The sequence below is a fragment of the Lepidochelys kempii genome, chromosome 5, assembly GCF_965140265.1.
Source record: "Lepidochelys kempii isolate rLepKem1 chromosome 5, rLepKem1.hap2, whole genome shotgun sequence".
NCBI classification, from domain to species: domain Eukaryota; kingdom Metazoa; phylum Chordata; order Testudines; family Cheloniidae; genus Lepidochelys; species Lepidochelys kempii.
In genome coordinates, this window is record NC_133260.1 from 22238888 (window position 1) to 22251142 (window position 12255).

Below are 12255 nucleotides of genomic sequence, written 5' to 3' on the forward strand. Positions count from 1 at the left end.
TTTGGTGTCTGCAGACAGGTAGGGTTCTTAACTGCCTGTATTTTGTGGGGAGGGGTTGTAGACCTCATCACATACACCTACTGGAGCTCAGAGATATTCAACCAGCATTTGCGGGATTGGAAGCTTCCCTGAGATGCCATCGTGTCCTGGCAGATTCTTAGATTCCAACCAGAAGGGACCATTGTGATCATCCAAGCTAACCTCATGTATAACACAGACCATATAGAATTTCCCCAAAATAATTTCTAGAGTGTAGCTTAAAAATAGCCAATCTGGATTTTAAAATTGCCAGTGATGGATAATCCATCCATTCCAATGGTTAATTACCCTCATTGTTAAAAATTTACAGCTTATTTCTAGTCTGAATTTCTCTAATTTCACTTCCAACTATTGGATTGCATTGTATTCTGCTAGATTGAAGAGCCCATTATCAAATAATTGTTCTCCATGTAGGTATGTATAGATTGTAACCAAGTCACCCTTTAACCTTCTCCTTCTTAGACTAAATAGCTTGAGCTACGGATTGGGCCATAGCCCCTATTTAACCCAGAGGAGGAAACAAGAAGTTGTCTGTACAACTGGGCTTCACCTTGCCATGAATCGCATTTATCTGTTCCTGTCTTCCGAGCCTGACCTGGTATCCTGACTCTTGGTAACTGCCTCCTGGTTCCTGCCCTCTGGTTCCATCATCTGACCCTGATCTCCTGGTATCCTGACTTGGCCTGACTCTTGGTCCCTGCCCTTTGGTTCATTCTATCCCAGCCTGATTCCTGGTAATTGGCTCCTGGACCCTTGGCCTGTGCCTGATACTAACCCCTAGGCCAGACCACACATGCCCCGGCCCTGACACCGCCTGCCCCAACTTACCAACGAGCACTGCTGCACTCTCTCACAAAAACTCAGTCACTGATGCTGACTCGACCACTGGTACCGACTCAACTACCAGTAAGTGATACCCTTAGCCCCTTCATGACACATCCTCGGAATCAGACATCTCTGCCCAAGATTGCACCACCTTCGCATTCCAACCTCCCTCCCCAGTGATGTACCCAGAGGACAAGTTGCTAGGAACTAGTTGATGCCTAACTTGTAAACCATGTCTGGAACACCCTTGGGGTCCTTCTTTTCCCAATGCCTCACCTCACTGGGCTTTCTGGGACCCTTGGGTCCCCTACAGTGACCAATTTTATAGCGTGCCCTCAAGTAAGAGGACCAGCCACTGGTTCCATGGAAACTCCTCCCCAGGAAGTCCCTGTTCCTCACAGATATCTTTCAGAGGATCAAGCGCTAAGAGATGAGGAGGAAGCACCTCCTTCCAATAAATCCTCTTTCTCTCCAGACAAGGCAGTTATTCCCCTTTCCCCGTTCTATGCAGATGATTTCAAAGTCTTTCAAGAACTGAAGAGGAAGGGTGTCTGAGACTTTGCAAATTCCCCTAGAGAAGATACAGGAGATTCAGCTCTTTCTAGTGGATATCCTGCATACTACGTCTCAAGGAATGATAGCCTGCCTATTAATGATGCCCTCTTGTCATCAGTCCATACGACATGGCAGACATCTGTTACCATCCCCCCCACATACAAGAGGGCTGACAAAAAGTATTGTGTCAGCCAAAGGCTCAGAATAGCTTTTTTCCCACCCCATAACTCCCTGGTGGTCAACCCAGTTAATGAAAGAAATGGACAACAAAAGTCAATATTTATTCCTCATCATAGAGAGCTCAAGTGCCTGGCCCTTCTGAGCCACAAGAGCTACTCTTTGGCTGAGCTACAAATCAGGGTCACCAACTATCATGCCTTGCTGGTGAAGTATAACTTATGCCAGTAACATCAAGTTCTCCCAATTTATTGACCACCCCCACAGGACCACAAGGACAATGTTCAAGCCCTCATTTTATACATCAGGCGATTGCCAAAGCATATTTGCAAGCTGTGATGCTTCCCGGGGGTGCCCGGGTTTGTGAGGTGTTAGGATATAGATATTCAGGCCTGTCTGCAAAGGCCTATGTTCTAATTTAGGTGTATTCTTATCACTTAGCTAGTTACAGAGGTATAAAAAGAATCAAAATCACTGTCTGCCGGTGTAAGGGCCTTCTCTTACTGTGACAGTCTGAGGCCCTGTTCTTAGGCTAAGGCCTCTGGCTAAGCAGCAGAGGCATCCATAAGCTGGGAAGCGACCCGTCACATCCTGACATTCCAAACCAGTCACATTGAAAGAAGGTGCTATTGGGCTGTTAGGAATACAATCCTGTCCTGATAATGCCTGTCACCTCCAGAGAAAGGGAAGTGCCTAGAAGATGTAAAAGGAAACTTAGTTTGATAGCATCCTATCTGGCAAGAACTCACTTGTCAATAGCTGGGATGTGAAATCCTCATTTCTTTGTTGTTCTATCACTGTAGTCCCCATTTCCCTTTTGTTTGTCTGTATAATCTCTGTCTGGTTGTAGAGTAGCAGCCGTGTTAGTCTGTCTTCGCAAAAAGAAAAGGAGTACTTGTGGCACCTTAGAGACTAACCAATTTATTTGAGCATAAGCTTTCGAGAGCTACAGCTCACTTCATTGGATGCGTTCAGTGGTTCTGTGATTGTTTCTGTCTGCTGTATAATTAATTTTATTCTCAGGTAATAGCTGAGACACAGCTTCAGATTTTAGAATTGTACGTACACACACCTTAGGGTTAACCTGTTCCCCTTATTTTCAAGCTTCCATCCAATGTGACTGCACAGAGTTGCACTTACAGTTACATTTATGTAACTGGGTTTTATCATTAAACAAAAACTTCCTTCTTGTAACACCACAACTGTTACTCTTTTAACATCTTCACAACAGTTACCTTTTACCATTTCCACAACTCTTCAGCAGCCCTTGCTGAAGCAGCACCAAACTTGAAAGATTACTGGCAGCTTCCCATAATGCTGCCCTTACTTCAAACCTCTCACAAGCGGACTGAAGTGCCTCCTTTCCCTGGAAGGCATACAGTCCCCATGGGCAGGGACCCTCTTCCACTACCCATATACCAAGGAGGGGGGGCTCCTGTCATAAATATAAAGGGAAGGGTAAACCCCTTTAAAATCCCTCCTGGCCAGAGAAAAAAATCCTCTCACCTGCAAAGGAATACAGAAGCTAAAGGTAACCTCGCTGGCACCTGACCAAAATGACCAATGAGCAGACAAGATACTTTCAAAAGCTGGGAGGAGGGAGAGAAACTGTGGGTTTGTCTATATGCTGCTTTGCTGGGGATAGACCAGGAATGGAGTCTTAGAACTTTTAGTAAGTAATCTAGCTAGGTATGTGTTAGATTGGCTGAGAAAAGAATTGTGCTGAATAGAATAACTATTTCTGTCTGTGTATCTTTTTTGTGACTTAAGGTTTTGCCTAGAGGGGTTCTCTATGTTTTGAATCTAATTACCCTGTAAGGTATCTACCATCCTGATTTTACAGGGGGGATTTCTTTATTTCTATTTACTTCTATTTCTTTTAAAAGTTTTCTTGTAAGAAAACTGAATGAATGTTTTTTCATTGTTCTCAAATCCAAGGGTTTGGATCTGTGGTCACCTATGCAAATTGGTGAGGCTTTTTATCCAACATCCCCCCAGGAAAGGGGGGGGGTGCAAGTGTTGGGAGGATTGTTCATTGTTCTTAACATTGTTCTTCTGCGTCTGGGTCTGTAGTCACCTAGGCAAACTGGTAAAGCTTTTTACCAAACCTTGTCCAGAAAGTGGGGTGCAAGGTTTTGGGAAGTATTTTGGGGGGAAAGACATGTCCAAACAGCTCTTCCCCAGTAACCAGTATTTGTTTGGTGGTGGTAGCGGCCAGTCCAAGGACAAAGGGTGGAATATTTTGTACCTTGGGGAAGTTTTGACCTAAGCTAGTAAAGAGAAGCTGAGGAGGTTTTTCATGCAGGTCCCCACATCTGTACCCTAGAGTTCAGAGTGGGGAAGGAACCTTGACAGCTCCTCAGCCACCCCCCATTCCTCTGGGTCCCCTAACACTTCCTCCATTTCCTTTTTAATCCCATCCCAGGTTGACCCCTGCACCTGGTATGGGCCCTGGTTCTTCCTTATCCATTTATCCAAAAAATCCTTTACCCTGGCTTGTCAAAACCCACAACTAGCGATACCCCCTCCAAGCAGCTGTGCAGACTGTTGGGGAGGGGGATTTACAGGCTGCCACTCATCTATCCAGTGCAATTCATCCAAGATGTTAGGGGTCTTATTCCTTCACCCACTTACTTCCCTGGTCCTTCTTGCATTAACAGAGAGCAACAATACCCAAAGTCCAAGGGTGCAAACAATTCAATGTTTATTGGGGTGAACTTCCAGCAAGCGTGATTCCAGTTTCCTTCCTTAGTGTCCCCCTTCCCAGCTCTGACACCACAGAGCCTTACACCTGTATCCCTGTTCCCATTCCTACCCTTAACCAAACATGATTCCAATTTCCCCAACCCCATTCCCTGTTCCCATTCCCCCTTAGCAAAACATGATTCTCATTCCCTGTTCCCATTTCCCCCCTTACTTCCTGATTGACTGCAGACTATATAGTAAAACTTGAGTTCCGCTTAGCTCTACCTTAACCAATCATTTTCCTGAAATTTAACTAACCAATCCTAATGTATTGTAACATGATTATTTAACCAATTCTATCCCAACACCTTAATTAGTTTACACCCAGCAAAATTAACTATCCAGCAGACAGAAACAATCACAGAACCAGACAGAGATTATACAGACAAACAAAAGGGAAATGGGGACTACACTGATAGAAGAACAAAGAAATGAGGATTTCACATCTCAGCTATTGATAAGTGAGTTCTTGCCAGACAGGATGCTATCAAACTAAGTTTCCTTTTACATTTTCTAGGCACTTCCCTTTCTCTGGAGGTGATAGGCACTATCAGGACAGGATTGAATTCCTAACAGCCCAATAGCACCTTCTTTCAATGTGACTGGTTTGGAATGTGAGGAGGTGACTGGTTGCTTCCTAGCTTATGGCTGCCTCTGCTGCTTAGCCAAAGATCTTAGCCTCAGACTGTCATAGTAAGAGAAGGATCTTCCACTGGCAGACAGTGATTCTGATTCTTTTTATACCTCTATAACTAGCTAAGTGATAAGAATACACCTAAATTAGAATATAGGCCTTCACAGACAGGCCTGAATATCTATATCCTATCATGAGGCATCACACAACGACCTGCCCTTAGCATGAGGGTGCCTTGTTTGTCCCATATGCAACTTTTGTTGCTCCATGAGCAAATATCTCAATTCCTCAATGCTTTTCCCTTCAATATCTAATTTCTGAGCTGTGCACGGCTGCTCCAACTGCTGCTTATCTAGTGTGGCATACGTTTCTTGTTTACGCACTCGTTTTATTTCCTTTACCCGAACTAAACAAGCTGAAAATAACAAACCATAAGCTTTTTCTTTTTCTGTTTCCAACCTCCTCACCTTTGAATCTCTTAGTATCTGGTATATAAGTGCCTGGAGAGAGCCTTTAGTTAACCAGCAGCTGTGACATTTCCTGGTAATACCCAGGGTTGTGAGGCCCCCTCGCCCTGAGCGTGCGGGAGCCTTATCTGTGCCTATCGGGGGTCAGTTCCCTGACTCCACTAGTCATGGGCAACACACGCACGCTCCTCAATCAACCCAGGCTCCTCTCTCCTGCAAATTAGCTATAGGAAAGCTCCAACCCCAAGCCTTCTGGGCATCCCCCTGTTGTGCTCAACCCCTGTTCCACTAGAAATTCACCATATTTACATATGCTCTGTTCCCAAAGGAACACTACACCCAGCTTGCCAGTTTCACCTCAGGATTACCACTCTGCTTAATTTACAACACTTAGATTTGTTGAAAGTGAAAATAAGTATATATTTCTTTGTTAAATACATATTTAGCTTCAATAATAACAAGTAGGTAGAAATATTGGAAACAATTGACTACATCTGAAACAAAGTCATAATACGCCTTCTAGAGTCTAGACATAATGAACAAGACGCTCTTCTGTTCCATAAAGGTTATCTTACCCAACGTGTTTTTCCCAGTGATTAACAACCAGGTCAGCTTGTCCCCTAGCTGAAGCACTGGCAGCTAGTCCCCTAGCTGAAGGATACTGGGTCTCTCTCTGCAGTCTCCTGATATACCAGAGTAATTCTTTGAGCTTAGTCATAATCAGGACGCCCTTCCCACCCTTACTGTGTGCTCCTTCCTTTAGATTTTGTGATCTCTTGTCGACTTCGCAATCTTGATTAGCTGGTGGCTCCATATACAAATAGACTTACCTTGTAAGACTCAATGGTCAGCTCGAGAGCAAGAAGTGTCTCCAACAGCCTGTCTGAACAGAACATGTTTATCTCCTTCAGGTGACCCGTCTTAACTTAAGACCATAGTTTTCATTATAGAGACATACCTCCTTAAATGTCATCTGTACATACATCTCACAATGATTAGGACAACCAGTACATTACTGGCTGTTGGTGGTGACCTCACATGCCACCCTTTCACACATTATTATGTAGGCATAAACTCCTAGGCACTGCCCCCTTATGCCCTCTGCCAATTGGCACCAAGGGGTCACCCAAGCCTCCCTTGATGCTGCTGACACAGTCTCTTGCTCTATGGCTACAGCCATACTTATATGCTGAGCTTTCTGGCTGCAGTTCTCTGGTCTCCTTAGAGAAGTGCAGAATACGGTGGAAGATCTTCCCTTCAAAGGTCTCAAGCTTTTCAGTGATGCAGGGGATAAGTCCCTGCACTGTTTCAAGGACTCCAGGGCAACCCTGAAATCCTTGAATATTTACATCCCTGCAACAAAAAGGAAATTTAGCAAGTCCTAGAAAGCCCATCGTCTTGCCCAGTGCAGTACTTCACCTCCCATGGACCGACCAAATCACCCAAGAGCAGATCTAGATTCCCCAAGAAGGAACCATCTTCTACTGTTACCTCCTAGTCAGCGACCTCGTCCCAATGGCCATTTTGACCTGTTGGTCAAGGGTCACAAATCACCCACCCCACTGTGTGAATCCTATGATGGACCATACTGTCTTCCACCCATCATATGGGGACCATCGCTCCCATTTTCTACCCTCCTCGGAGCTCATTATGTCAGACAGATGGACACCGTAAATAGTTTTATCAGGCTACACCACACCTTTCAACTCCATCCCCCCCATTGACCCTCCTCCCCACCTTTCTTCAGGGCCACTTCTCATGAGGGCTGCTTAAGGCAGGACATTCAATCTCTCCGGCTAGTGGTGGTGATCGAACGTCCAGAATTCACTACAAGGGGGTTCTACTTCAGGTGTTTCCTGGCTCCCAGGAAGAAAGAGGAATGGAGACCAATCCTGGACCCCAGGGCTCTGAACACTTTCAGAGATTCAGGATAATAACCCTGGCAGTGATAGTACCATCATAAGCTCTAGGGGACTGGTGTGTGTCCCTCAGCCTCCATGATGCATACTGCCATGTAGTCCATGCACAGATGTTTCCTACAGTTTATTGTTGGTGACAACTACTACCAGTTCCAGGTTCTTCTCTTGCATTTCAATTGCCCCGAGAGACTTCACAAAGTTCCTCTCAGTGGTCTCCGTCATCTCTGACAGATGGAAATAGTTGTCTTCCCCTACCTGTATGACTGGCTCCTCAAGGGTTGTTCCATTCTCTGAGGTTTAGTCTGCCACCAACCAGGCCTAGCTCTCTTCCACCCCTTGGGCCTTCAGCTCAGTATAGAGAACTCCACTTTAACATCTGTCCAACACACAGACTTCATTGGAGCCATCCTGGATTCCACAATCAGCAGGGCATACCTACCTACAGCCAGGTTTGTCACAATGTCCAGTCTCATTTAAATCTGCAGCAGAGAACTCAGACCACACCAAGGTCTTGTCTGCAACTTCTAGGTCATAGGGCAGCCCCACACCAGGCTTCGCTCTCAATGTCTCCAAGCCTGATTCTGAATCATCTATATTCCCAGCAAGCACAGCCTGTCCAAACATGTGGCTGGTTCCCAGAGTCCTTGACTGCCTCAAGTGATGTAAGGACCCACACAGCTGGACATAGAGAGTGAGAGAGATTTACTCAGTTACCCTATGGTTATGGTACTCAGCTGGGATGTGGGACAGTTTGGGTCAAGTTCCTACTCTGAATTGGACAAAGCAGGGATTTGAACTTGGGTCTTTGACATACAAGGTGAGTGCCCTGACCACCAAGCTATAAACTATTCTGGGATGGGTTTTTTGTGAATTTTTTTGAAAGATCTCACTGTCATGCTGTATCAGAACAAAAACAAATGTTGAAATCTTCATATTTTTGCAAAATGGAATTGTTTTCCAACCAGCCCTACTCCTCTCCCTTCCAGAAGCTGTGGGCATGAGATGGGAGGCTTCAAACATCAGAGGCATCTGCTACCAGAGGCTGGTGTGAAAGATGGAGCACTCCCCCCCCCCCCCCAGGGTCTAGAGAAGTCACCCTGATAGGAATCCAACACATGCTAGAACATGTGGGAAATTTTTGGTATATTTTCCCAGTGTACACAAGTCTCAAGGGTCTGTTCCTGTATGCTCACTTACTACTGCATTGTGTTTCATAAGAAACAGAATTGTGAGGGGTGAGGGACACATTTTGTCCAAATGGAAAATTAAACTGGTAGAAAAGAGCGTATTTTCAAGATCTTAATATGATATTATAAATGGTAGCAATTTTAAAGGATTTTGACAGTGTCCCTTCACTTTGCTATGCTCTTCTCCACCACTCATGATTGGCATGCAAATTGTATCATTTTATCCTGTTTCTAAAGAAAATCTGCAAGCATCAAAATACTGTGTCATCCCTAATTTTCCTATGACAGCTACAAACAAAAGGGTACAATCCAGCAGACAAGTTTCCCTTCCTGCCTTGGGCAGTTCCCCTTCCATTTTTTCAGTTGCATGTGTGAAGCATGTTCATACTGCTATAAGGAACACAGTGGGATCAGAGTATATTGTACCTTCCCACCACCCTTCTATTTCGTCCTGGAAATTAAAACACAACCACTAAAATCCTTTGGCTTATCCTCATTGTATAGTTTGAGGACATGATAACCAGACAAGCAACTAAGTTCAGATGATCTTAATTTTCTTTTTTAGTCTCCTTAAAGGCCAGTTCCTGCACCCATTGCAATCAATGGCAAAACACTCAGGGACTCCAGGAGGATCAGGATCAAAACTGAAGGGTTTATACTTGGCGCTACTGCTGTGTAGTACATATAGACAGACTCAATAAAATGTGTTATCCACAGAACAAGTACTGTATGTGTGGTGACCGCGTAAGTAATCAAACACTGCCTGGAAAATGTTCTCTGACCTGCAGGGAGCACCCTTAGGTTTGAAGGAAAATTTCAGTCTTCATGTCCATTCGGACCCTGGCATCTCTGGGTATGTCTACATTGCATACTAAGGCCAGGTTCTGACTCAGGTTTGAGTCCAGCACCCCTTCTGTCCACACACAAATCAGTCTGAATTAGGTCAGCAAGCACTCAGGACCTGGGTCCTCGGACCCTGCAAGACTGGTGGGTCAGAGTCCCAGTCCTGCTGACTTGGGTCTAATCCTCATCATTCTGCAGTGGGGCTGCAGCTCAAGTGGCAGACCTGAGACAGACGGTCTGAGTAGTGCAGTATGGATGTGTTAGCATGGCTGGGCGATCCAGGCCCAGCAATTGGATGTCCAAAAGCAGGCTTGGAAACACCAAGTCAGCAGGCCCACAGTGCAGTATAGACATACCCTCTGAAGCTGCGTTAAGGTTGTCAATCAATGTTAGTTTGTTGTGGTGGTTCTGTGATGTAGACACTTGTCCACTAGGAATTAGGCTGGGATTCCCAAACATATTACCCACATCCAGCAACAACTTTAGCTCACTACAGCTTGGGTCCAGTTTAAGCCAGTGAAAAAAGCTCTCTGTTTAAGACCCCCACAGGTCTGGAAACCAGGCCTGCAAAGCCACCAGGCTCCTGACAGCACCATACTGCCACCTAGTGACAGCTATAACTACCTTGCGTTCCATGGCCCACTCTGGACACAGACCATGGGAAGTCCCACCTCAAGGGGTCTGACTAGGGTTACCATACGTCTGTATTTTCCCAGACACGTCCGGCTTTTGGGTTCTTAAATCGCCATCAGGGAGGAATTTTTAAATATCTAAAAACATCTGGGATTTTGCCATTACTATTTTTCCCCAAAGAAGAGTTGATTATTCAAGAAAGAGAGAATGTTGATCTCTCAAGAGCGTGCCCGCTTTTTCCCCCTAGCTCCCAGTGCTTGCGCTGTGAAACAGCTGTTTTGCATGGCTGGGAGGGAGGGGGGACCTGGGGGAATGCAGCGCGCTCAGGGGAGGAGGCGAGGTCGGCGTGGGGATTTGGGGAAGGAGTCCAGTGGGGCAGTGAGGGGGTGGGGACTTTGGGGAAGGGGTTGGAATGGGGGTGGGGAAGGGGCAGGGGCCACGAGCAAATCCCACCCCGTGGAGTGTCCTCTTTTTTGAATGTTCACATATGGTAACTCTAGGCCTGACAGGCAACAGCCTCATGTCTTTTCATTGGCTCCCCACCCTATATTACTCCCTGGGGCATTCTGGGAAGTGTCTAGGCAACAGTGTGGGTCTTCTGTAGCTACCATGACCATCTTTGTTCCTGAACTCCTGGCTTTGACCTTGGCTTGACTTGGACTTTGCCTCCTGATCGGGATCCTGAAATCTGACTCTGTGGTATTGACCCTGGCCTGACTATGAACTCCTCCACTACTCCCAGCCTCTGGTTTGCCCCTGCTCTGACTCTTGGTCCTGACTGGCCTTGTTGGGATCTTGATAGGATGTCCAGTTATCAAGCTCCTAATCAATCCAATCCCTTACGCTTTCCTCACTATAGATTTTATGTACCTAACACAGTTTTACTGGTAATATTTATTCTATGCTTATGTGACAACAATAACTCTAACCATAAAAGGTAAAAAAAAGAATAAAGAGATCCTCAATGAGCAGTTATGGATTTTACATTTCATGAGGAAACACTTTGGAGTTCATCATGCCTGTCACTGTGACTTTTTCTTTATGGCCATGATGCATGGGCTTTATAACCTTTGGGAGCAATATGTTCTGACATTAAGGTCCCTTTTACTTATTACGCTTATTTATACCCAATAGATATAGTATGAAAATGCTCTGTAGATATCGGAACATTTTTCAAGCTTTCTACTGCTATACAGGCCCCTGAACCATTGCCCCATGGACTGGGGAAGCAGGAACTGTGGGATTTAATGAAGTCTCAGAGCTGTACTAGCAGTAATGGGGATGTAGTACCATTGCTGCTTTCTGGCCTGGTAGGAGATTTCCCCCACAGAAACCCATAGACCAAGACCACCATATACTGTGGTTAAGAACATAAGAATGGCCATACTGGGTCAGACCAATGGCCCATCTACCCCAGTATCCTGTTTTCTGGCAGTTAGAGTCTTAGGGACACCCAGAGCAATGGGTTACATCCCTGACCATCCTGCCTAATAGCCACTGATGGATCTATCCTCCATGAACTTATCTAATTCTATTTTGAACCCAGATATTATTTTGGCCTTCGCAACATCCCCTGGCCATCAATTCCACAGGTTGACTGTGCTTTGTGTGAAGAAGTATTTTCTTACATTGGTTTTAAACCTTGTGCCTATTAATTTCATTGGGTGTACCATGGTTCTTGTGTTATGTGAAGGGGTAAATAACATTTCCTTATTCACTTTCTCCACATCATTTATGATTTTATAGACCTCTGTTATCCCCCTCTTTAGTCATCTCTTTTTCTAAAATGAACAGTCTGTCTTTTTAATTTCTCCCCATATGAAATATGGAATTTGTTCCATACCACTATTAATTATTTTTTTGCCCTTCTCCATACTTTTTCCAAGTCTGATGTGTCCTTTTTTTTTTAGATAGGATGACCAGAACTGCATGTAGTATCCCAGGAGTGGGTTTACCATGGATTTATATAGAGGCATTATGATATTTACTGTATTATCTATCCCTTTCCTTATGGTTCCTAAAATTCTGTTAACATTGTTGATTGCCACTACACATTGAGTAGACGTTTTCAGAGAACTATCCATCATGACTCCAAGATCTCTTTCTTGCATAGTAACAGCTACTTTAGATCACATCATTTCATGTGCGTGGTTGGCATTATGTTTTCCAATGTGCATTACTTTGCACTTATCAACACTGAATTTCATCTGCCATTTTCTTGCCCAGTCACC